Raw genomic sequence first — 27,937 nt, 5'->3', positions numbered from 1 at the left:
CCCGGGCAGCATTTTGCACAAGGGTGTCTAAAGGCACAAGTGAGAGGGGAGGAAAGTAACTCATGGTCACATGGTGGGTATCTACCATAAGAAAAGGCTCTCTCTCCTATAACCACCCCAACACAGAGAGCAGAGAAGTATTACAGTTTAGTGTAAAATCCACTATCTCTCAGGAAATGCAATACTTTTATAAGGGCTGTCTCATCATCCACAAGCATCTGCAGTGGTGAGGTAGGCATGCTGAGAGCGTGCTGCACATCAAACAGGGCGCACTCAACAAGAACGTGCGCTATCATCAGTAAACTACCACAGCTGCAGTGACGAGGATCCTCCTGAGACAGAAGGAACTCGTAGGTGAGTCTCTTGTGGCCGATGTGTAGTCGGCACAACACAATGCCACCTTTCTGAGAGGTCTGCAAAGATGTATGCCACACCTTAGCGGACTCTTTAATGACTCTCAACTTGTTTTGGGTCACAGTAGCCTGCAATTCTAATTCCCAGAGCCTCAAAATATTGTGTCGAAGTTGCAATCTTAAGTTGGAGCCTGGTACTCCAATGTCTCCTGTAGTTGTGTCTTTAGCAAGCACAGTCTGCAAGCTTATTTCCTGGAATGCCTATGTGGCTCGGTGTCAAAATGAAGATCACTGTCTTTCCAGAGCTGTAGAGATCTACCAATAGGCCCTGGATTGTTGGTGACCAAAAAATTTTTGGGATAGCACATAGATTTGTCTCTTAAGCAACTCATGGAATCACTACAGGTCCGAAAACTTGTTGTGACTATGGATTTGATCAAAGCCTGAGATATGGCAACCAACTCTGCAGTGTATACACTGCAGGCACTCAGCAGAGAGCTTCTCGTTGTCCCCTTGTGTGTGCAAATGCATAACCGACCCTGTTGTTGACTTTTGATCCACCTGTGTAGATGCATACTGAATTAGAGTAAGATCGAACGAAACAGGTGTTGGAGGACAGGATCGGCAACCTTCTTGGTACCACCTAAAAGGTCCATCCGTATCACAGTTCAGGGTACAGACCACTAGGGGTGTTGAGAGGGAGCTCTAGGAGCACAGGCTAAAGGAGGCTGTCAGAGGTCCTTCAGTAGATTATCAAGTCAGATCCCAGCTGGTCTATCCAGTTTTGGGAAATGCACAAACAGTCTGAATTGTTGGTTGTGGAAGACAGTTAAGTGACACAGATGAGTAGGCATCTGACAGATTGTGACTGTGCAATTTACCAGATGCTGCTGTCATTTAATCTGCAGTGGTGGGACACTGGCTTCAGCCAGGAGGCTGTCAACAGGACTTGTACGGAAGTCCCCTGTTGCCAATCATACTCCAGTGCGGTGAACAGAGTCCAGCAAGTCAGTACAGATGGTGATGCCAATCTGTAGGCAACATATCCATAACCCAAGTGGGATAAAAACCAGCGCTTTGTAAAATCTCAGAAGAACTATGCAGTCCAGACTTCGTGAGTAGTTACTAAGAAAATATACAGCATTTAACTTCTTCATGCAATCTGCCTTGAGCTGGCAGACATGTGGCAGCCAAGTTAACTTGTCAAATAAAATGCCTAAGAATTGAAAAGTTTAAACGGTGTCAAGTAACTGCTCACCAAGATAAATTTATGGGTGCAGGTGCACAGTCTGGAGTTGGAAAAAATGCACAACTCATGATTTTGCAGGAGAAGACTGATAGCCATCATTCACAGGCCAGTCATGTATTCTACAAACAGTTGGTCCTCAGTGGTGCGCAGTAATGCAGAGGCATAGTAAAGCCAAAGATCATCCACATACAGTGATGGACAGACTGTGAGACCACTGCATTTACGATGCCACTGATGGCAACAGCAAACAGCATTATGCTCAGAACCGATCCCTGAGAGACTCCAGTCTCCTCTACATATCGGTTGCTGAGAGTCAAACCTAACTGGACCCAAAAAAGTCAGAGAGGTAGGAAATTCTGGATAAAATAGGGTAAACTGCCTCAGAAATCCCACTAATGCAATGTAGACGAGATATGATGTCACCGGGTGGTATTGTATGGCCTTCTGTAGGTAAAAGAACACAGCAGTCAGATGTTGGCAATGGGCAAAAGCATTGCACACTGCAGATTCCAAATGAACCAGGTGATCTATGGTGGACCAAAAAGCCTGAAAAGCCACTTGGAATCTTGATATATGCCCTCCAGCTTCAACACACCAACAAAGATGGCAGTTGACCATTCATTCCAACAGCTTACACAGCCCATTCATCAGAGAGATTGATTGGTAGTTAGTTAAAATATGTGGCTCCTTTCCACGTCTCAGGAAGGAAATAATTACGCCTTCCCGCCATTCAGAGGGAAATTCTCCTTCCCACCAAATATAATTAAAAACCCCAAAGTTATGTTTCATGCTGTCTGCACGAAGATGTTTGAGCATTTGGCTATGGATTTTGTCAGGTTCAGGTGCCATATCTTGTGAAACTCTCATTCAGTAAAAGGGACACTGTATGATAGAGAACTGTTTGCATGGTAGGATAGTAGGCTGCTCTCAATAAGGTGTCTCCAGGCCAGGAAATGAGGATGATAATTACTGCAAGTGAATCCTTCAGCGAAGTGTGCCGCAAAACATTCAGCAAGTACCACGGGATCAGTGCAGATGTTACCAATGACAAGAATGCACGGAATCACCATGGGTGGCAGATAGCTGCAAATGGGGCAGAGTTTAGTCTAGGCTTGGGACACTGGGAAATGGGATTGCATAGGTGACACACTTTGCTCCCTACACTCATGCTTCCTTTTCTTTATTAGAACCCACACTTTAGCCTGGAGTCTTTTGAATGCTATTAAATTATCCATAGAGGGATGGCGCTTATGCCATTGAATTGCCCTGCAGTACTCTCTCATAACTTGTGGCTACATTTTCAGACCACCATCGCACCAGCGGTTGTCGGGATGAGCAGAGGAGTAGGGTATTAGGGTATCATTGCTGGTGCAGCCTGAATAATAGTATCAATAGTATCCGTCACACACATGCCTGCAAAAGTGGCTGTAAAGCCAGTCAGCTTCCCGAAGCAACCAACATGGAGAATGTTCCAGATGTCTGTGAGTAGAGAGGGAGAGAACGATAGGGAAATGGTCACTGTCACAAAGATCACCATGGACACATCACTGAATTTAGGGTAAGACATTTGGGCTGCAAACTGTGAGATCAATAACCGAGTATGTTCCGTTGACTGCACTGAAATATGTTGCAGTTCCAATGTTGAGCTGCCAGACATCCGATTCTGAAAGATGTTCTAGAACTTGGTCTCTGTGAGACATAGTGTCGCAACCCAAAATGGGGACAAGAATTTAAAAAGCCAAAAAGGTGAGGAAAAAGTGTTAAAAAAGAAGAGAGAATGAAAACCTTCAGAAGTCCAAAGAATAGTCAAAATACCAACATAAAAATGTGACCAAATAAAAAGACACTTATTAGTCACCTCTTACGACAGGCACGGAAGGGTGTGGGTCTATTCTAGCCCCTGACACCACAGTGGGTATTCACAACAAAGAGAGACTGGATAAAAGGATCTGTGTGTTAGAAGAGTGCAAATATGTTAGTATGACAGCATTTTTGGTGAGGAAGGCGGAATGAGGATTGAGGCAGCTGGTTACTCACTATTCTGTCAGAGTCTTTTCAATAGGAACATATTCCCCTTCCTGTGCTCCAAGAGGAGATGGTAATATACAAGGGTTGGAACTTTAATAGTGGCAATTATTTATTTACAGCTCGTAGAAAATAGATGTGTATTTCAAAGTTTTACTGACCTTCAAAGTAGTCACCAGCATTGTGTATAACCCATTGCCAGTGATGTGGAAGTCATAGGATACTCTTAGCAGTGCCAGTTGTGTTGACAGTTTGAGCGGCATGGTCTATTGCCCGACGAATTTATAGCAGTTCTGAAGCAAATGTCATGAACTGTTTCCTTCAGTTTAGAAATAGAGTTGAACTCATGAGGGCTTAAATCAGGGAAGTGCAGTAGGTGGTGTAGCACTTAGCAGCTTCATCAATCAAACAAATCTCTGATTTAAGCCCTCGTGAGTTCAACTCGACTTCTTAACTGAAGGAAACACTTCACAGCATTCGCTGAGGGGCAGAAGGCAGGCTGTAACAGATGTGCCAGTACGGTCGTTAGTCTAAAGTCATCTGGGTCCAGTGTTGAGAGTCTAAATGAACAGGTGAATAATTAGTTTTAGTGTTATTTAGATAAACTGTTCTGAGTATATACAAATATAAGAGAACAGTACACTAGGTATATCCGACGGAGGTGGAGCATTTATTAAGGTGTTTGCCTCAGATTCAGGAGGATGGAGGCTCATTCACTATCCATCCATGATGATTAAAGTTTTCTTAGATGACTTCAGGGAAATGTCACAATGTTTTCTTCAACAAGGTAACAACTGACTACCTGGACTTTCTTCATTATACATGTGCATATATTCACATGTCTGTACATGTCACTCACACTCTCCTTGTATAAAGCAGATAGATCCTTACAGTAAAATGATGCTTCACTGTTGAATACACTAGCACCACACAGATTGTGCTGATCTGAAACTTCCTGGCAGATTAAAAATGTTTGCTGGGCAGGATCTCAAACCTGGCATCATTGCCTTTGGTGGCCAAGTACTCTATTGACTGATCTATCTGACCACTTATCGAATTGCCTTCACAGATCTTACGCGAGTGTATCTTCACAGAATTAAACTAATGTTCACCATGAATTTTCAAAACCAAACTGCATTACAACATTTCGTGTGTTGAGATGGCTGCATGGGCATGTTCCAAAAACCTATTAATAAATAAAAAAACAAAAGTTCACAGAAGTTTTTCTGCGTACCTTGCGAGACCAGCACTCCTGAAAGTAAGGCTGCTTTTCCCACAAGGTATGCACGAGAACTTCATCTTAGTATGGAACCTAGGAGAAGAGGTACAGGTGTCTGTAGGGCTGTGATGTCAATTCCTGAGTAGTACCTGGATAGCTCAGTCACTATATTTTTGGATGTAGATTCTTATTATTTCAGATAAATAGGGCAAGTGGTCTTGATCCCAGGTTTTCAAGCTGAGCTTTGGGCAACATCTGATTTTGTACTATGCATAGTTTGTACTTTGAATTCAAATGTTATGATATGGATCTTTCTTATGCATAATTTTTCTTGCTCTTCCATGATTCTTGGAGTGACCTGACAAGCCAAAAATGTACTTGTTGATATTTGATATTCGGCTTTGAGACTATTTAATTCACTTGTGGTCAAGAGTCCACTGTAAACAATCATATTCCAACTCTCCTTGCATTTTCCATGTGGCTTTAGATGAGGGCAGCACAGGCCACAACATAGTTTTGAACAGTAAGGGACAAACATTCTTAACAGGAGCACATTAAATGACAGAACAACTGCAAGCTGCATTTAAGGTACTCTTCAGAAGGTGGTGGTGGTGGTGGTGGTGGTGGTGGTAGTAGCAGCAGCGGCAGGCTTATTTATACATGGATCATGTTTATAAGGACATTGTACCTGTCGTGATAGTGCAGTGTAAGAGCTAAAAACATAATTTGTACACATAGACATTAACATAGTTATACGTCTAGTTTGAAAACCATAGAGCAGGTAGTCGGCCATGGCCTTATAGAATGAACCACTCCAGCAGTTGCCTCAAGTAATTTAGAAAAAGCAAGGAGAACCTGAATCAGGATAGCCAGATGGAGACAAGGAACCATCATCCCAACGACATAGATAGTCTGTTTGAAAAAGCTTAACGAGGTATAGGTGTAATTTTGCATACTGAAAGTAAAGCCAAATATCACATTAATTCTTTAATGGGAAATCTAGCCAAAAAATGGTATATAATGCCCATAGGTTACTAATAAGACAGCCTTAAAAGTTAATTTTGAGAATGTTTTGTTCTAAAGATACAGTAACGCACTAAACACTAACAGTACAATATAGTATTGTGTAGTATTGGAGAGCAATTCTGCCTTATGCAAGACACCTTTTCGGATAAGTTTTCATCCAGGTACATTTCATCACTTTTTGTGTTATCTTCCAAAAATTTTCAAGCCTTTGCTAATGTGGAAACCGTGTCTTCAAAGGAATTATGTGCATCAGATGTAAAACAATGTTTCATTTCTCTTGTGCAAATGTGAATTCGAAGCGGAAGGTGGTGTTGTGCAGAAGCAAACAAAAAAATATTCGCACAACGGATACAGCAATGCCACAAGCAGCTCATCCTAACATGGGACAAGAATAACAGTGTTTGCAGACAGCCGTGGACAGTCAATTGCAGTCAGCTTAATAAATCAAAGTCATAGTAATTACATAGTTGAAGGAAATGTTATAAAAGGTGCACCATTAACTACAGTACTATAATAGAAAGCTGCAACAACTTACAGAACCTCTCAATGATCAATACTACTGTCGCCTAGGGTGGCACAACTAACATAAGGCATTAAAAGCTATGACATCAACACTAGTGAGCTTTCAACACAAAGATGTAATAATAATAATAGTTGGAATATCACACAGAAATGATCCTGAGAACAGGTCTTATACGAATGGTGAAACAATACGAACAAATAAGAAAATAGCCAGATAGTGAAAGCTTTCCAAATAATCAGTTTGCAAGAGTTCCTGAGAACAGAGACTGGTATACTTCTTATGTACTGAACCTAAATGCTACAGGAAAAGAAGAAATGGAAAGAACTCTACTTGTAAACAACCAACTAAAGCTTGGAATATCACTCAAACTGTAGGATCCAGATGAAACTGGCCAAATGGCACCACAGCAACAACCAAAACAGTACCTGTTATTAACTACAGTGATGTCAAGAGGGCATTAATGAGTAGGAACATCAGTTTGCGCCAACAGTAGGTCATGTACTCAGAAGGCCGGACACAAGCAGTGCCCCAAGAAGATAAACAAGACCAATAAAACCCAGAGCTCAAGACAACAAATTTTTGTGGCAAGGTCAGTGTACAGCCTGCCAAGTCAATGGGTGGGAACAGCCAAGTCAGTGAGTGGGAACAACAGAAGCTGTGATATCAACAAGTTCAAACTTTTCAGCATCAATTATCCAGTCAAATGTTTTAGAACACACAGCTTCAGTGGCTGCAACAACAAGTGCTTCTGCAGCTCATTGGACTGTATGGAGAAGAAAGGCACATCAGCACCTTCTATGACAACTAAATGGACAGATGCCAAGTTGGGTAGTAGCTTCAGAACTGCAACAGAAACAAATGCCTGGACTCAGTACTTAATTAAGTGAACCAACTCAGTACTTTATAAATGAAGATAATCAGTGTGATCAGTTAAAAATACCAATAAGGCTCATGCTTCTACACTGATCAGCCACAATATTATGACCACCGACCTACTATCGATATAAACCCATCTGGGCAGTAGCGGCATCACCTGTTGAGGAATGACAGCCAGCTGGACACACACACACACACACACACACACACACACACACACACACACACACACACACACACACACGGCATGTGTAGTATCAGTGAGAGTGCTGTCCCTGTGTAGAATGGGGAAGGTGCACAATCTATCTGAGTTTGACAGAGGGCAGATTGTGATGGTCCAGAGAGTCAGCACAAGCATTAAGGAGACTGGGTGACTTGTTTGGTGTTCAAGGAATTCTGTGGAGAGTGTCTTCAACACATAGCAAAACCAAAGTGAAACTCCATCCAGATGTCATGGGGTTGGACGGCCATCCCTCATTACAGATGTCAGACGTAGTAGGTTGAGCAGAACTGGTAAAACAGAACAGGCGGCGAACTGTGGTAGAACTATCATCAGACTTTAATGCTGGGCATAGTACAAGTGTGTCCGAACGCACAGTGCACCGGACACTCCTAACGATGGGCGGCCACAGCCGACGTCCCGTGCATGTGCCAGTGTCAACACCACAACACTGGCAACTATGACTGAAATGGACATGTGACCATGGCATTGGATGCTGGTGCAGTGGCGGAATGCTGAGGGTCTGACGAATCCCGATACCTTCTTAACACCAACAGGAGGGTGCGAATCCGTTGCCTTCCAGGGAATAGCTCCTTTACACCTGTACTGAAGGACAGAGACGAGCTGGCAGTGGCTCAATTATGCTCTGGGGAACTTTCATGTGGGCATCCACGGGTCCAGTGGAGCTCGTGCAAGGCAGCATGATGGACAAGGAGTATTGTACACTGGTTGCTGATCATGGACACCCCTTCACAATGATCATGTTCCCCGACAGCAGTGGCATTTTTCGACAAGATAATGCATCGTGTCACAAGGCCAGGAATGTGACGGAGTGGTTTGAGGAACACAGTTGTGAGTTCCAGTTGCTATGGTAGCTCCCCAACTCATCAGATCTGAACCCGATCAAACACATCTGGGATGTGATTGAATATGGCGTCAGAGCTCATTGCGCCCCTCCCCGGAATTCGTGGGAATTACGTGTGTGTGTGTGTGTGTGTGTGTGTGTGTGTGTGTGTCGATGTGGCACTAACTCCATCCAGCAACCTAAGGGCTCACTGCTTCCATGCCACAATGCGTAGCCACTGTTATCTGTGCCAAAAGTGGATTAGTGTTAACTGAGCAAGGATTAGAATGTGATGAAATTATTTACTGTGAACTAGAGGGATACTTCTTAGCAAAAATAAACTGTAGACAGCAACAAAAGGTAGGTGGTGTCACAGTTTATGTTAGGGAGAATCTTGAGCCTAAGAAAATAAACTATTTAGATACGTACATCACAGAAGAATTGATCAAAGTGACAAGCACTGAACTACACATCAAAGGATGCAGAAAGATTATGAGAAGACACAGTTATAGGGATTTATCATCCACATAAGAACATTAAAAAAAGAAGTACATGTAAATGTGATTTGACAAACCTGAAAAATGAAAATACACTGAAGCACTATCAACTAGAAACAGACAAGAAAACAAATACAGAGGGCTGCAATGACATACAAAGCAGCTGGGAAAAAAATAAAAATTGGTATTTTAAAAGCATCAGAAGAAGTAATAGTAGGAAAAGAAAGGACAGAGAAAAGGGAGGAATGGATCACTAATGACCTACTAAATATGATGGAAGAAGGAAGAAAATTAAAAAATTCTGTGAAGAGGGAAGACCAAGAGAAATACAAGAGTCTGAAAAACAGAATCAACAGAGAGGCAAAACAAGCAAGAGAAAAATACCTTGATGATCTCTGTATTTCAGTTGAGGACAACATGAGAAAGGGAAATATTGACAAGATCTATAAATGTGTGAGACATTTCTTTGGAGACAGAAGAAACAAGTGTAAGGCTGTGATGGATGAAAATGGCAATATGTTGGATGACGATGATGAAGTTGCAGAAGATGGAAACAATATATAGGAAAAGTGTACAGCAGACCAGAACTGTCTGAAAACATCATGGAAGAAGAAGTAATATTACCAGGGGTGGAAGGAGCAAGGCAGAAGTGAGAAGTAGAATTGCTCAAGCAAAGGCTGCTTTTAACACGAAGAAAAACATCTTAACATCTAAGAGCATCAGCCTTGAAATCAGGAAAAGATTTTTGAAATCATATGTATGGAGTGTGGCATGCTATGGGTGTGAAACATGGACTCTCGGGACAGAGGAAGACCAGAAGCTAAATTCTTTTGAAATGTAGTGCTATAGACGCATGCTCAAAATAAAATGTATCGACAAGGTCACAAACAAAGTGGTTCTGGAAAGAGCAGGTGAGAAGAGAAGCTTCTGGAGTTTCATTGTTAAAAGAAGAGTGCAATTTACAGACCATCTATTAAGACATAAAGGACTCCTGAACACAATCATAGAGGGATATGTCGAGGGAAAAAGACCATGAGGAAGGCCATGGCTGAGGTACATGGATCAAATCATGAAAGATGTGGGATGTAACACCTATAAAGAAATGAAGAGAAAAGCTGAAAGACACAGAATGGAGACGAGCTGCCATTGTAGCTGTTGCAAACCAATCCTTGGATTGACCACTACAGAGGAAGAAAGAAAGGCTAAGATAAGGAGATACATTTAGTAGGATACTGGGATGCATGGCAATCTGATTATTGAGGCAATATTTTGCAATATTAAATTAGGTACATAGGAATGGGATCTGCTTTACCATCCTAAAAGGTCAGAAAACAAATGTGCCAGATTCTATGTTATTATGCTAAGATATTTTATCTTTTGCTGTCCTGTTAAGGAAAGACAAGAGAATACTAACCCATAACCACAGTGCAAAAAACAGCAGACAGACTTCCAACAAATATGGTCAAACTCAGGCAAAATATCCAGGACCTGGATGTGCTACACAAGTCATCAGATTTTCAGGGATAAGTATAATGAATCAAAGAAATCTCTCAGAAACAGCTTTCAAGTCTAAGAAAACAGATGTACAGCAGTGAAATAGCTCAATCAGCCACTACAGCCAACACTTCAAGGAAAATAGTGAATAAACTTTGCAAAGTCATTCCAAAGCCAGAAACTGAAATTGTAAACATCAGATATGAAGGACACATAACTAAAGATCCCAATGAAGTATAAAACATTTTAAATATATATTTTGTATCTGCAGATGTCAATCCATTTAATCCCAAAACTTAAGTGGTAAGGTAAAGCTCATAAGAGCCACCTTTTGAATTCAAAGGAGTGGTTGAACAAGGCAGGATAACAAATAACCTAAAGAATAAGTACTCATCAGGCTGCGAAGGTTTGCATTGTGTTGTTATTTAAAAAATGTAATAAAGAATAAGTTTAAATACTTATGCGTCTGATTAACTGCAGTATCAGAGAACACACAAAATGTATTGAAATGGAGCACACTTAAACCAACACACAAAAAAGGATCCAAGGAGGTGGTTTAAAATTTCAGATTCATCAGTGACACCCATATTCAGTAAAGTACCTGAAGCTATATTCAGTAAAGTACTTGAAGCTGTATTGCTGGAACAGATCAGTCATTATTTCTGCAAAAATAACTTGCTAACAGAGGTGCAGCATGGCTTCTGAAAGGATCACAGCAATTAGAGTTTCCTTGATCAAAGTATACACAAAACATGCATATTTCTGGACCCCGGTAAAGTGTTTGACTCAGTGAACTATAAGTTACTCTTCAGTAAACTTGACGCCCAATCGTGAGGGCCGGCCGCTGTGACTTAGCGGTTCTAGGCACTTCAGTTCGGAACTGCACTGCTTCTATGGTCGCAGGTTTGAATCCTGCCTCTGGCATGGATGTGTGTGATGTTCTTAGGTTAGTTAGAGTCTAGGGGACTGATGACCTCAGGTGTTAAGTCCCATAGTGCTTAGGGCCATTTGAACCAATCGTGAGAGCATGACACGGGGTAAATCCTATTTTACAAGTTATTAGGGTTTCTTCCTTTTCCGTTCATGTATGGAGTGTGGGAAGAATGATTATTTGAATGCCTCTGTGTGTGTAGTAATTATTCTAATCTTATCCTAACAATCCCTATGTGAGTCATACTTAGGGGATTGTAGTATATCCCTAGAGTAATCTTTTAAAGCCAGTTCTTGAAACTTTGTTAAAAGACTTTCTTGGGCTAGTTTATGACTGTCTGGAAGAGTCTGCCATTTCAGTTCCTTCAGTATCCTTCTGATACTCTCCCATGGGTTAAACAAACCTTTGACATTTCGTGCTGCCCTTCTCTGTATATGTTCAATATCCCCCGTTAGTTCTTTCTTATGGAATGGACAGTGTCTTGAAAGGAGGATGTCAGATGAACATCAACAAAAGCAAAATGAGGACAATGGAATGTAGTCGAATTAATTCAGGTGATGCTGAGGGAATTAGATTAGGAAATGAGACATTTAAAGTAGTAGATGAGTTTTGCTATTTGGGCAGCAAAATAACTGATGATCGTCAAAGTAGAGAGGACATAAAATGTAGACTGGCTATGCCAAGGAAAGCGTTTCTGAAGAAGAGAAATTTGTTAACATCAAGTATAAATTTAAGTGTCAGGAAATCTTTCCTGAAAGTATTTGTATGGAGTGCGGCCATGAACAGAAGTAAAACATGGACCATGAATAGTTTAGGCAAGAAGAGAAAAAGAAGCTTTCGAAATGTGGTACTACAGAAAAATGCTGAAGATTAAACGGGTAGATAACATACCTAATGGGGAGGTACTGAATAGAAGTGGTGAGAAGAGGAATTTGTGGCACAATCTGACTAAAAGAAGGGATCGGTTGGTAGAACATGTCCTGAAGCATCAAGGGATCACCAATGTAGTATTGGAGGGAAGTGTGGACAGTAAAAACCGTAGAGGGAGACCAAGAGATGAATACAGTAAGCAGATTCAAAAGGATGTGGGTTGCAGTAGTTACTTGGAGATGATGAAGCTTGCACGGGATAGAGTAACATGGAGAGCTGCATCAAACCAGTCTCTGGACTGAAGATCACCACAACAACAACCACCTTTTTTGTACGGATCCTACACACTTGAGCAATATTCTAGGATGGGTCACACAAGTGATTTGTAAGCAATCTCTTCTGTAGACTGATTGCACTTTTCCAGTATTATACCAATATACCACCTGCTTATCCCTAAAAAGTGTTACACCTAGCTCCTGGTATGAGTTGGCTGATTCCTATAGTGACTAATTGATATTATAGGCACAGGATATTTTTTTTTCGTTTCATGAATTGCACAATCTTACATTTCTGAACATTTAGAGCAAGTTGACAATCTCCACACCATGTTGAAATATTTTCAAGATCAGGCTGAATATTTATGCAGCTTCTCGCAGATGGTACTTTACTTCAGATAACTGGATCATCTGCAAAAACCCTCATTTTACTATTGATATTGCCTGCAAGGCCATTAATATACAACATGAACAGCAAGGGTTCCAACACACTTTCCTGGGGACACACCTGTAGTTACTTCTACATCCAACAATGAGTCCCCATCCAAGATAACAAGCTGTGTCGCCACCTTCCACAAAGTCCTCAATCCAGTCACAAATTTCACTCGATACCTTATATGATCGCACTTCTGACAATAAGTGTAGGTACGATACCGAGTCAAAAGCTTTTTAGATAAAGAAACATTATATCTACCCGGTTGCTTTGATCCAAAGCTTTCAGTATGTCATGTGAGGAAAGTGCGAGTTGCATTTCACGATTGATATTTTCAAAAACCATGCTGGTTGGCATTGAGGAGGTCATTCTGTTCAAGATCCCTCATTATGTTTGTGTTCAGAATATGTTCTAATGTTATACAACAAATCAATGTCAAATATATTGGATGGTACTTTTGTGGATCACTTCTACTACACATCTTGTAGACAAGTGTGACCTGTGCCATTTTCCGAGAACTGGGCACAGTTTTTTGTTTGAGGGATCTATGATAGATTATAGTGAGAAGAAGGGGTAACTCAACTGCAAATTCAGTATAGAATCTGACAGATATCATCGACACTTGGAGCTTTGTTCAGTTTTAACTATTTCAGCTGTTTCTCAACACCACTGGCGCTAATACTTATTTCATTCATCTTTTCAGTGGTACAACAAATAAATTGGGGCAATTCTCCTGCGTTTTCCTTTTAAAAGGCAGATTTTAAAATGGAGTTAAGCATTTCAGCTTTTGCTTTGTCATGTTCAGTTTGAGTTCCTGTCTCATTCACTAGGGACTGGACACTAACTTTGATGCCACAAACAGCCTTTCCATATGACCAGAATTTCTATGGATTTCTTGAAATGTCAGTTGACAATATTTTGCTAACAAAGTCATTGCAGGCATCATGCTTTGCTCTCTCGACAGCCGAAAGTGTTTCATTCAGCATCTCTCTATTTATAGCCCTATGATTTGTTTTACACCTATTATGCAGTAATCTGTTTTTTAGAAGTTTATTTACAGTGACTGTATACCATGAGTTTCCCTCACATTATGAACTGTTCTACTGGGTATGTGTCTATCCAGTGGTTGGTCAACTATTCTTTTAAACTTGTGCCAGAGTACCTCTACATGCTCCTGACCTGTGCTGAAAGTTTCAAGTGCTTCACTGAGATATGACATTGCTGACTTTTTATCTAGTTTACTGAACATATATATGTTTCTGGATGTTTTAGTTGTCCTTTGTACTTCCGTAATCATTGCTGCCACAACCATGTCATGGTCACTGATAGCAGTTTAGATGTGGACATCTTCAAAGAGGTGAGATCTATTTGTTGCCATTAGATCCAATGTATTACCATCATTGAATGATTAAAGTCCACTGATGATTACAGTATAATTGGAAAATGGACATACAAGTCAAGTGAGGTTTTCTCTAAGGTTTTCAGCTACATCAGGAGATGAATCTCGTGGGCAATAGAAGGATCCAATTATCATTTTATGCTCACCCCTTATAGCGATAGCAATGCTGCATCCATGCAAATGCTAACTACACATCTAGTTGAATGTAAGCAGTGTAAAAAGCTGACTTACAATATCAATTCTCAAGTCTTAAGTTCCCAGTCCACATATGAAACAGCAGGGCTCAGTTTCGGTGCCTTACCTCTTCCTTGTGTACATAAATGATAGAGAGCTACCTCTCAATTCCCAGTTGGTAACCTGTGCAGATGATGCCTCACTGTTACTCGTTAGCAAACAAAATGGTGAGTAAACATTGGTTGCAGCTGAGGGACTACATCAAGTAACAAGTTATTTCCAGGACCAAGGTCTGAAGGTTAATGTCAACTACAAATCACGGTCATTGTCATTCAAATTTGCAAGGTATATACAGAATACTGTAAAATTCAAGGTATTTACCTAGATGAAAATCTACAATGGGTTAACCAAATCAGTTTTACATGTAATAATACCAGTAGTTCACTATATAGACAGCTATCAAAAGCAGTTTCTGAACAGACATTAAAAACAAATTATTATGGGGCCATTTTCACAGATTAAATATGGACTAGAGATGTGAGGGTCTGATGCTACATCCAATGAACAGAATATTAACCTTGGGGAAAAAAATAAAGAGAGAGAGAGAGAAGAGAGAGGGGGGGGGGGGAGCAGTCAGAATTATCCATAGAAGAGGGTACACAGGCTCCTAGAGGATCATCTTTGTACATCATAAATATCTCACTGTGTCTTTGCAAATTAATTACTTTTTTATGATAGCTAAAAACAAATAAACCAGGTGCTCTGACATGCTGGTATGTGAAACAAGAAAGAAAGGTCCTATTACAGACAAAGAACTAAGCTAAACACAACAGACCATAGTGCATGCATTAATGTCCTGATGTGATATAATAAACTGCCGAGCTCTATAATGTGCCACAAAGGGAACTTATTCAAAGTGAAGCTGAATTCATTCTTGATTGGTAAGTGCTTATATTCTTTGAATGAGTACTCATGTTAAACTGAACTGAAATCTCTGCAGATTTTGTTATGTAAAATCTGGACATTTGTAATAATTATGATGTAATATCTTATTCTATAGTGTTTTCTAAGTACACTGACATTTGTACCATGTACATGTTAGCAATTATGCATATATAAAATGTATCTGCTCAAACAAAAACTGTAAAGTATGTTGTCTTGCTAAGTAATAAGACACATACATCTAAGTAAGATATACGTACCATTTACGCTTATACGTAGTCACTTAGGCATATATAAAATGCATTTACTCTGTTTGTATGAAATTTGTAAAAAAATGTTACATTTGCAAAAATCTCAACTGATGACTCGCATGCAAAATACAATAAATAAATAAAACGGTACAATATATAGTATCGCACTTTCAGGCACTGTAGCACAACAAACAGAGAAAAAGAAGGGCATCTCTTGGATAGATCTTTCATGCTCTGTATCACTCAAACTACATATTTGCAGAACAAGCAAGTAGAAATACAAAACCCACCAAATGCGGCACAATAGGGTCGTCAACTGTGAATTCGAGATTGCGCTGTACGATGTGCTTTTGTTACCCAACTTGTACACAACACAAGCGATCTCTTCAGCCAATCAGAACACAGAATGAGAGGCCATTACACGTTTTGCGCGAACATACAAACGACGGAAAAATTTTACGAATGAAACACGAATAAAGTAGATATTCCACTGTGATGTACATAAGGTACAGTACCAAGCAAACCGATGTTGTAACACACCAGTAATTTGAGGTAATTGCAGGCGCCGGTTTCCGCAAAAGGCACGGAACAGAAGTAGCTAGTCATTCTTGCAACATTTTTCGAAAGTATTATAATTTAGCATGACGGGTAAAGTTTGCCTGCTTCAGCAAAAAGCTGATGTAATTATTTCTTTATGGCGATGTGCTCGACGGAACATATACTCAGCTAGGTAACCCGCCAAATGTTTGGTCTTTCTGCCATATGGTGGGATGGCACCTCTGAGGTTCTGCGACGTTCTGTCCATGTTCAGTGTGTGAACAGAACGATTCCGTATCTACGAAGTTCAGGTTATGGTTCACTTTGAGGTGCTGAAAACTTGAAAACCTGAACTTCGTAGATACGGAAGATCGTTCTGTTCACACACAGAACATGGACTGAACGTCGCGGGACCTCAGAGGTGCCATCCCACGATATGGCAGAAAGACCATATATGAACTGAAGCAGTCACTAATGATCGTTGCCCCATGGAGGATCTTCTGTTTTATTATTCCGAACAACACATTGGGCTCAAGGGACCATTTCTCGACCCTCACTGAACTATACCAAACACCCAATTTCCTACAATTTCAAAGCCTTTGTTGTGCTGCCTTTTCCCAAATTTCGCTTCGCCAATCTACAAGCAAACTTGCATGCCAACGTAGCCTTCACCTCGGCTACGCTACAGATCGCTCTGTCACCAGAAACAGACTTTTTTTCTGTCAATTCAAGTTGAGCTCTTACGTCCCTGCCTAACAGAACCATAGAAAATCGCGAGATACTAAGAAAAATTTAGCCGAAAACAGCTTAACTACACTTCTGGAAATCGCGACCTTTTCGTGGAATAACAGCGAAGTATTTGTAACAACGAGGAATATGAAAGTCACTGCAATTTAACGCCAGATCACTAAACCCTCCTAGAATTTACGATAGCAATTGGTTGGTTCCCGCCAACATTTTTATTGAGTTCCTTTGAATAAAATATGGAGTAGTAAAATTTACAATGATTCAGTAACAGTGTCACAATACCCTTCCCATTTAATGTTTTTATGTTCAAGGATTCCTTTAATGTTCTAGGATTAAGTTTTGCTGTTACGTCAAGCCGTACTATATCCTCGGAAATCTCTAAATGGATACCACGATATGTCCCAAATAAAAGAGCCATAAATTTCTATCAAAAAAGAGTAGCAATGTCATTGCTTCATTCGCATAAGTTTCGTCTTACGCCCTGGCCTATCCAAATCTTTGACGAAAAAAAAAAACAGAACAAAAATTATGTACGAAGTTATAGCTCATGTACAGTACTTCTATACTGCACGTGTTTTAATTTGTGTGTGCGCGATAAGTAAAAATTACACTTCGTACAATGCAATCTCGATTTCAGTTTCGGAAGCTATTATCCCGTATTTGTTGAAGTTCGTATTTACACATACGTATTCCACAAAGATGTACCTTCAGTACTACAGTGCACTAAAGATCTATCCAAAAGACGTTCTTTTCTTCTCGGTTTTATGTGCTACAGTGCCTGAAAGTGCGATACCGATATATATGTTATTTTCCTTGTGCAAAATTGTCGTTAATGTCAATCTTTAAAGAAACTTTAGGTACAAAATACTTACGTTTGTAAAACGATCGATTATTGTCAAATATTTTTACATAATTTTATATGCAGTATCTATGTACTGAACATGAAATAAATGATACTCCTTCTGTAAAATCAGGTGCACCAGTGGCTGAAGTAACAAGAAACAAAAGATGCAAAAACGTCTAATTCTAATCTATGTACTGTAATAATTGGAGGTGCCAATGACGTACATACAAATTAATTAATTAAAGCCACAAATAATTTGAAAGAAACCCTGAGTTGCAACAAGAATGCATCAGTAGTTGTTGTTGGAATTACACACAGACATCACCTGATAGAAAGTTCTTGTGTGATTGTAGAAATTGCTAAGGCAAACAGACAGCTCAAAAAATATGTAAAGCCTTCTTCAACACACATTTCTGATCTGTTGATTTCTTGCAGAGAGAATACTTTACTATACGTGGTTTGCATTTGCATGCAAGATTGAAAGTCACTCCTGTGGCATAAAATTGTACAATTGTGCCTGTGCGGGTATGAGCAGCCCATAGTGCTCGCCTTCATGCATTCTTTTTAAAACATTATATGACTAAAGCCCTTTTGGCCTGTTTTTTGTTTTATATGTGACATGTAAGTACTGTCTCTGTCTTCTACTGTTAGTCAGAACTTGCACTTTTATACAGAAAATTTCTTTTCCCATAAATTTGTCATTATGTTATAGGCCACTTTAAATGTTTAAATTCTGATGAAGGCACTCTTAGAAGTGTTGAAACCTGGTTACCAAGACTAAAAATTGTGACCTAGGGCTCATCTGTCTCTATTTTAACACTGGAATTTTGACATATTGTACACTTTAATACCTGTACAACTCACCTTCTCAAATTGATCAGATTTTTCATGTTTCCCATTAAACAAAACACCCTTGTGCTCCTGATACCATTTACTTACCTTTCCACCTTCATCATGCTTAAGGTTTTGTGTGACTTTACTCCAGCTGCAATCTTGCTGTTGTATAATTTTCATTTGCTTACAAAACTTATGATAACCAGACTGTTGTGTTGTATCTTGCATGAATAAAGTTTTGATTTCTGCATCTTGCTCTGTTAATTCACCATATTCCTCTAAACCTTGTGGCAACCTAGACAAGGCATCTGCAATAACATTCCCACTTCCTACTTTCTTTAATATAAATGATCTCGAAATTCAGTTCTTGTAGCCCACCTAGCTACTTTACAGTGCAATAGTTTACACGTTAAAAGAAATAACAGACACTGACAGTCACAGTAAACTTTTGTGTTCTTGCCCCACAAAAAATATTCAAACTTTTTAAATGCCCATATTACAACTAAACTTCCCAATTCTGACACAAAGTAAGATCTTTCTACTTCTGACAATGTTCATCTAGCACAACCAGTGACCCTGGGTACTTCTTTACCTTCTTCTTTGCATCTGGAACAAACATGCCCCCAGCCTCTGAGATGAGGCATCCATGCATGACAAAAATTCTTGGACATGTCAGGGCAGCTATGAATGCTTGCATTGACTAATGTTGCTGAATGTTATTAAAGTCCTCCTGACACTTATAATCCCATAACCAAGGCCTATTTTTTCATAACGCATTGAGTAACACATCACTGTTCATCAGTTGCTGCAGTACAAATTTACGAAAAAAGGGTGCAAGTCCTAAATAGCCTTATAGTTGTTTCTTATTCCTTGGAGCTGGACAATTGTGTATGGTATCAAGTTTTTTCAGATTCAACATGACATAAAAATTTGACTTGCTCCTTACCAAAAGTAGACTTTTTTTAAATTGGGTGTTACTCCGTAAGCTGCAAATCGTTGAAGTACCTCTTCAATGAGCCTGTGATGTTCTAACCAAGTGGGCATGGCTGTTAGCATGTTGTCTACATAAATAGAGACTCTGCTAAGCAATTCTCACCCTAAGACCTCGTACAGTGCAGATATAAACACGCCTGTGCCAATTTTAAGTCCAAAACATAGAACACGGAATTCACAACTTATGCCACCACAAACAAATGCTGTATCTTTTAAACTTTCTTTGTGGAGCTTGATTTGCCAGTAGGACCTTTAACACCCAGTATACTGAAGTAGTTTGTATTGTTAAACTTTAAAAGCTGTCTATCTAAGTTGTCTGGTCTTATGCATACTGGTAGTAAAATGTTATTGATACCTCTAGCATCGAGAACTAATCTTACAGATCCATCTGGTTTACTTACTGGTAATATAGGACTACAATAGGGTGAAAATGTAGATTGTATAACTCCCTATTTAATCGTATGGTTGATCACTTCCCTTACTGCCTCTCGTTTTGCCCATGGAATAGAACATTATCCACATGGAACATTTTGTGTAAACTTCAAATTTATATTCATAGCCTTTTGATTACTCCAGGCTCCTTACTGAAAACATCTGCATACTTAAATAACAAGTCAGAAAGTTCTTGTCACTGCATATCATTTAGTACCTGTGATTCACTTCGTTTCTGCTCTACCATTTCGTAACTAAACTCTCTGTATGCATTCTTGTCCAGCATCAAATTTGTTTGTGAAATCTACAGCTGGAAAGGAATATTGTACCACTACCTTTCACTCTGGTTTGTTTTTGTAACTTTTATTAGGTGTTTTGACTAAATCAATACAAAAAATCTGATCCTTTCATAAAAGTGGAATTTACCATTACTTATGTCAATCGGTGTTTTTTATGTTCTAAGCGTGTCCATGCCAATAAGTCGATTAATTATACATTTGTCAATTATAAGAAAGTTGCACTTCACTGTAAAATGTTCAATTTATAATGGAATAAGTGCCTGATGTCTAACCAATTTAGTCTTACTGCTTGTAACTGTTCGCACCTTGCAATTTTGGACAGTATAACGATACAGCCTTCCCAAAAACTCTAATGAAATGTCTAATCCACCTTTTTTTATACGCATCCAGATAATTATCAGACAATTTAGTGCTTACTAAGGCCTTGTATGTGTGTCTTAATATATATAATTCTGCCCAATTTGCGAAAACACTTGATATTCATTGTGAAAGCTTATAGAAGGTCCTGGAAAAATGTATATTATCATGATTGTCACGGGATTGTTGTCATTAACAAAATTATGTACTGGTTCATAATCAAAAACCTAGTTGAGAAGTTGAAGTAACAGATATTTAGTAACAAATGTAAAAAGGCCATGGAAATGTTGGCATAAGTGGCTGGTGCCTCTAATTACCATAGTTAGAATTGAATAACGAGTAAACATGGAAAACATCTTTATTACTTGAGAAACAGCTTAAAAGTTATTACCACGTGTGTATTTTCATTTGTTATCTATTTTTATGTCCTCCTGTGTAATTAATATCCTTGGAAATTACATTTATAATTAACTCTCCAATTTATTATATCGCACAATTTTCTGATTTTCCGAATTTGAGGCCTTATTTGTAACTTTCACGCGTGTAATCGGATAAAGCACGAGTTCTGTACTACCACTGAATGTTAGTAACCAAATCCAAACTGTAATTAATTACATATCTAAAATAATACAAGAGACATTATTGTAATTAAAGTTCAGATTGATTTTCATATTTAAAACTAGTGATGATACTATAAAAATTACATCAATTAATACTGTATTTTTACGTTCTGTAAATTTTAATTGTAACACTGGAATTGTCCAAATTTAACAATGGATTATTTTGTAATTTATTATTAAAATTCTATAAAAGCAAAGCAGTTATGCTGCCAGTCAGTCAGTTTTGAAGTTAGTTTTGGAAGCCAAAGAGATCAGTGAAGTATGTCAGTCAGTGTTTTGTTGATGTGACGAGTATGCAGCTCAGTTTTCAATAAATTTTGTGAAGTTAGAAACTTATTTTCCTTCATCAAATGAACTCCAGGCCAAGTTAAGTTAATTTAAGTAACGTTTAAGAATATAGCGTCATTACAACAGGAAATGTTGGAAATTTGCCTGTCTTCTTCAGTTCACAGAAAAATGCATATGACATTAGGTTGGTAGTTGAACCTGCATCTAAAATTAACAGTGTGTCAATATTAAATATTTTCACCTTAATGATTGCTTGTACTTATTCTTCCTGGATATTGTCCATTGTACGTAACTTGTGATGAAACAGATCATCCTTGAGGTCACCTTGTTTGTCAAATCTTATGAAACAAGTTTGTAGTTTTGCTTTGCCCCACTCCCAGAGAGGTCAACAGCCTGGGGCTTAACTTTGACTAGTTGGGGTTTTCTGACAGCATAATGTGACTTAATTCATTACCTGGAGTAATTTCAGTTAGCTGCACTGTGTGGGTACTTCGCCAATATGTGGCGTTGGCTGCTCTTGACATTTCTTCACAAGTGCTAATGTTTTTAATAGTAAAACTGCTGTGCCATTACTTTGCTGCCCAAAAGTAGGCTGCTGTACAGTGTAAGGCATGTCATTGTTGCCGTGCATCAGCCACTGCCGCGGCTGACTTTTTCTGTTTATATTCGGTATATGGCCTTGTGGTGGTGGACTGTTATTCAATCATGCATTGAAATTACTCCTGTTGTTTCGAAAATTTCTTTTAAATCTATTGTTTTTCCGTTCCCATTACCATACTCGTTACCTCTTGGTATGTAATTTTGTTGTTGTGTGTACCATCCCTGCCATGTGTTTAGATAACGTTTCACTGACTGATTTACATAACTATGTTATCATTGTGCCTGGATTTCTGCTTCTCTATTTGGTACAGGTCTTTCCTCATAAATTAAGTCGAAAGAATCAAGCACTGACAGAAAATATTCAGTCTCATGCTCTGGCACTGCGACTAGTTTCTCTCTAATGTGTGATGGTAAATGGATTTTCAAAATTTTTAATACATCTACCTGTGATATTGGGTTCGTCTATTAGTGTGTCTTGTTCAGGTATTTTTCATAGAACCCGCGTAGACTACTGTAACAGCCACTGAATGGTGTGGGGTTGAAAATCTTGCATACGAGTCTTTCTTGTACTGCCTCAGACCAGTATTTATCAAGGAAAGCTCATTCAAATTGTTTATAAGTGCTGCAAAATTTTACCATTTGAGTTGCCCATAAAAGATGTATACAAGGATTGGGTCCAAGAGAAACCTGTAAGGAGCACTTCAGTATATTAAACATAATGACACTCCCAAGTATATATTTATAACTGCTTAATATAAGTAAAAGAAAAAATACAATTTACACAGAGAATGAATTTACATTTGCACAGCACTTGAAAGAACTGCATGCTTGATATACCATATTCTAGGCTGTCACTGACACACAACAATCACAAACACAAGTCTAAAGTTATATAATAAAATGCCACAATCTGTCATAACCCTCATCCTCTTTAAATTCAAGGAGGTATTACACACATGGCTCAAAAATAAGGATATCTTGAAAGTAATTTGGAAGGAATGTATAAACAATGAAATAATGTAACTATCATTAACTAAATGTGTAAAACCATATAATTAATTCTCGAACGTAAAGTGTATAATGATTATTGCTGAAATTATCTGATTAGTAAGAAGTTTATGTATTTATATGTATTTATGTATATCTAAAATGATGATGTGAGTAAAATGTACAAATTACTAAAAAGACATATGTATGTATGCATAATGTATAAATTAAAAATAAGTAACAACTATACTTTTATGAAATATGTAAAATGTATTTCAACGAAGCCAGTTGCATGGTAAACATGCTTAACAGCTAATAAATATACATATGAAACAGATGAAAGAATGTCACCTTGTGTATATCCCACAAAAAATCTGATTTTCTGTGGTTCAGTGAAAATACATGACGAAAAGCACTAATAAATACTACGGAATTCATTCTTTTGCCTTCGGTAGTAAATGTAGGAAATTGTCGATGTCTAAACAAACCCTCACCTGAAAAAATAGTTGACAGACCCGTGACATTTTCTGTCCTATTTATGTTGTTATTGTAGTTACCTGTAATTCTGGATAGCAATTGCTTAGGTATTGGAGTTGTGGGTATGTTTAGATTTTGCACTCTACAACTTTCACTGGTACCTGCTGTAGGACTCTTGTCAATTTGTGGATAAACACCAACAGGTTGTGGTTTGTTCACTGTAGCCTGTGTATTATTTACATGCATATTTCGAAATCCGGTAATATTTTCTTTTAAAAGATTGTGGATCCTACATACTGAGTCAAGTTCTATTGTTGCTACCCTTAAAGTGAGCTCTTCTGCAGCTATAGGTACACCTTCATAGTCTTTGTTTAGTTTGTTAACAACATTGGTTACCTTCCTTACTGTCAAACGCAACTGGTTTTGTGTGGCTTCAATATTTGTGTTTTTTTATTTTCTTTATCTGTTACTCTACTAGATCATGATGGTTGTTAAAAGAATCTACCTTCTGTTTCAACTCTGTAATGTTACTGTTAACTTCAGAAAGTACTTCATGCTTTACTTGTTTTTCATATCATTCAATTTTTCATCGGTTTCAGTGCAAAAATTTTGGCTAAGTCACTGAACTTCTGTGATACCGTATCTTGCAAATTCTTGAATACATGTTTTTGTTCTTGTTTCATCGTATTTAGATCTTGTGTAACAGTGTAATGTTGCTGTTTTACCATGTTCAAATCTCTTGTCAAATTATCAATTTTGGTATTCATAATATTGAGCAAGCAGTAAAGGAAACAAAAGAAAAATTCCAAATAGGTATTAAAATCCATGGAGAAGAAATAAAAACTTAGAGGTTCGCTGATGACATTGTAATTCTCTCAGAGACAGCAAAGGACTTGGAAGAGCAGTTGAATGGAATTGATAGTGTCTTGAAAGGAGGATATAAGATGAACATCAACAAAAGCAAAACAAGGATAATGGAATGTAGTCGAATTAAGTCGGGTGATGCTGAGGGTATTAGATTAGGAAATGAGACGCTCAAAGTAGTCAAGGAGTTTTGCTACTTGGGGAGCAAAATAACTGATGGTGGTCGAAGTAGAGAGGATATACAATGTAGACATGGACGATAAATAGTTTTGACAATAAGAGAATAGAAGCTTTCAAAATGTGGTGCTATAGAAGAATGCTGAAGATTAGATGGGTAGATCACATAACTAATGAGGAAGTATTGAATAGGATTGGGGAGAAGAGAAGGTTGTGGCACAACTTGACCAGAAGAAGGGATCGGTTGGTAGGACATGTTGTGAGGCATCAAGGGATCACTAATTTAATATTGGAGGGCAGCGTGGAGGGTAAAAATCGTAGAGGTAGACCAAGAGAGGAATACACTAAACAGATAGAAAATGATGCAGGTTGCAGTAGGTACTGGGAGATGAAGAAGCTTGCACAGGATAGAGTAACATGGAGAGCTGCATCAAACCAGTCTCAGGACTGAAGACCACAACAACAACATCTTGTTTCATATTGCTGAAATTGGTATTCATATTATCTAATTTCATGTTTATGTTAGATACTAACTGCCATAGCAGTATGTCAATTGCACTACTGTGGTTGCTGCACTTTCCAAGTTAATGTTTTTTTTGTGAACAAGTGATGTTTGTAACATGTTGTCAAGATTCATATTTGCATTGCTCTTCAATGTTTCATTCACAAGCGGAATGTCACCTTGGGAGATGTGTGACATTGCCTCGTCAATTGTAAACATTGTGTCATCTAGGTTAGTCTGCTGTGGATCATCTCTATCATTTGTCATGCGTGTGACACTCATGTATGACCTATTTAAACTTCCTGCAGTAGATATGCATGACGCTGAACTTCAATTGTTCAAACATGCAATTCTATGCCACTTTGGCTGATTGTGTTTTTGTTATTGCTATGAACAATAGACATATATTTTTCTGCCATGTTCTATGAATACACAAAAATAAAAATTTCACAAAAAATGGTAAAATTTCATATCCTTATTATTAGACTTGATAATTGTAATTTATGTGACATCAAAGCATGTTTTATGCCTATTATGAAATGCAAACTATTGTGTCAGAATTTTTATTGACAATGCATATCACACTGAAAAATTCCTGTAAACTTTCCACAGTAAAATTCAGGAAGGGAAGAACAAAGAAAATATTTTTATCTACATCAAAAGAGGTGCTACCAAGCGTAATCATGCAAGCACTTGCGTAGCCGTCCTACCTTTGCTGCACTGAACAAAACAGCTTACTATGGAAAATTTTACTTAATCTGGGTCAAATTCTCATTTCCTTCCAAAATTTTCCCCACAATTTCTTTCCTTTTTGTTTTACTTGCTCCCCATTGTGAATTATGTAAACAGAAAATAGAGACAATTAGCTTTTATGACTAACAACAATGTCATACGAATTTCTTATTATAACAATAGTTAACAAACCCTACTTACAATCAGTGGTATGAAGTTGTGGTACTTAGGTCGCCAGTTGTATATTAATTATAATAATAATAATAATAATAATAACCCCCGTGGAGGCCCAGGAAAACAGTAGGCTTCCGGTATGTTCTGCCAGTCGTAAAAGGCGAAGAAAAGAACAAACCACTAGAAGGGCTAACCCCCCTTTTAGTGTGATTACTTGGTTCAGGACAGAACTAAAGAAGCCTCGGACAAGCGCCGTCACGTTCGGGGATGACGCTTGAACCCTATGCCCGCCCACAATGGTAACGACACTGCTAGCCAACTGGAAAACGATTTAAATCCAAATAGAGGTGTTTTGCACCATATGCTTCCTGCAACCACCCTAGAAGGAAAACAAAGACAGAGGATGAGATGGTCACATGAAGTTAATCGACACCTCATGTTCTGCTATTACCAAGCAACAAACCTAGGGACCAACACAACTGGATACAGATCACAAATATACACAACATTTATTACCAGATACCCGGAATTAAAATTTTTAACAGTACAACGACTAGCTGATCAGATCCGTGTAATAATAAAAAATAACAGGATAACCCAGTCAGAATTAGAAAACATCAAACAACAAGTACAACAAATACTGGAACAAAATAATGTGCAATCAGAAGAAGAAGAAAATACAGTAATGGACTCAAACATCCCAGAGCAAACAAACAAAGAACAACACGCATCAATTAAACAATCAGAGGAAAACGAAATCTTAAGACAGCCACCAGAACAAGCACAAATAGAACACGAAGAGACACACGTGTTAGATATAGAAGAGAAATTTCAGCTGATATATATAGAATACAAAGACACAAATACAGATATTAGACCATTCTTGCATAGACCGCCAAATAACCCACAAGTCGAAACAACAATAAAAACTATCAACACAATCATACACAACAAAATAAATGAAAATACAACTATGGAAGAGTTACAACTACTGGTTTATATAGGAGCACTCACTACACTAAGTATGCACACTAGGCAGAGATCAGAACAAACCAACACACAGAAGAAGCCCACAAAACCAGCATGTCAACACAGGCTACAGATCAGAATAGAAAAACTGAGAAAAGACATTGGACAGCTAACACAATTTATAAGAAATGAAATATCAGACAAAAAACGAAAAAGGTTAGGTAAAATCTCACAACAAGAAGCAACAGAGCAATTAGATGAAAAGAAGCAGAAATAACAAGCATTGGCCAAACGACTTAGAAGATACAAAAAAAGTGAAAATAGAAGGAAACAAAACCAAACATTCAGCACAAACCAAAAGAGATTTTACCAAACAATAGATAACACACACATTAAAATAGACAATCCACCAAACATAACAGACATGGAACACTTCTGGAGCAACATATGGTCAAACCCGGTACAACATAACAGGCATGCACAGTGGATACAACCATAAACAGACTCATACAAGATGATACCACAAATGCCTGAAGTGATAATTTTGCAACATGAAGTCACCCGAGCAATTAATTCTACACACAATTGGAAAGCCCCTGGAAATGATAAAATAGCAAATTTCTGGCTAAAGAAGTTCACCTCAACACATTCACATCTAACTAAATTATTTAACAGTTACATTGCAGACCCATACACATTCCCTGATACACTTGCACATGGAATAACCTATCTGAAACCTAAAGATCAAGCAGACACAGCAAACCCAGCTAAATATCGCCCCATAACATGCCTACCAACAATCTACAAAATATTAACTTCAGTCATTACACAGAAATTAATGACACATACAACACAGAACAAAATTATAAATGAAGAACAAAAAGGCTGTTGCAAAGGAGCACG

At 38.4% G+C, this 27,937-nt stretch overlaps 1 protein-coding gene across 8 annotated transcripts in view; it reads right to left on the bottom strand.

The window, feature by feature from the left end:
- LOC126106429 (speckle-type POZ protein-like) overlaps positions 1 to 15,987 on the bottom strand; it is a 65,109-nt gene extending 49,122 nt beyond the window's left edge. For 5 of the 8 annotated variants that reach the window (XR_007523346.1, XR_007523345.1, XR_007523342.1 and 2 more), the window contains exons 1-2: positions 15,611 to 15,885; positions 3,789 to 4,126 (exon numbers count right to left, since the gene is read on the bottom strand). The gene's annotated coding sequence lies outside the window, so the exon portion shown is untranslated. The other 3 variants (XR_007523344.1, XR_007523343.1, XR_007523347.1) reach the window with 3 other exon arrangements.
- Positions 15,988 to 27,937: the final 11,950 nt, after the last annotated feature.

This window comes from Schistocerca cancellata, chromosome 10, assembly GCF_023864275.1.
Source record: "Schistocerca cancellata isolate TAMUIC-IGC-003103 chromosome 10, iqSchCanc2.1, whole genome shotgun sequence".
In the NCBI taxonomy this organism is placed as follows: domain Eukaryota; kingdom Metazoa; phylum Arthropoda; class Insecta; order Orthoptera; family Acrididae; genus Schistocerca; species Schistocerca cancellata.
Note: the sequence above shows the minus strand (reverse complement) of the source record. Positions and strands in the feature narration are given on the sequence as shown.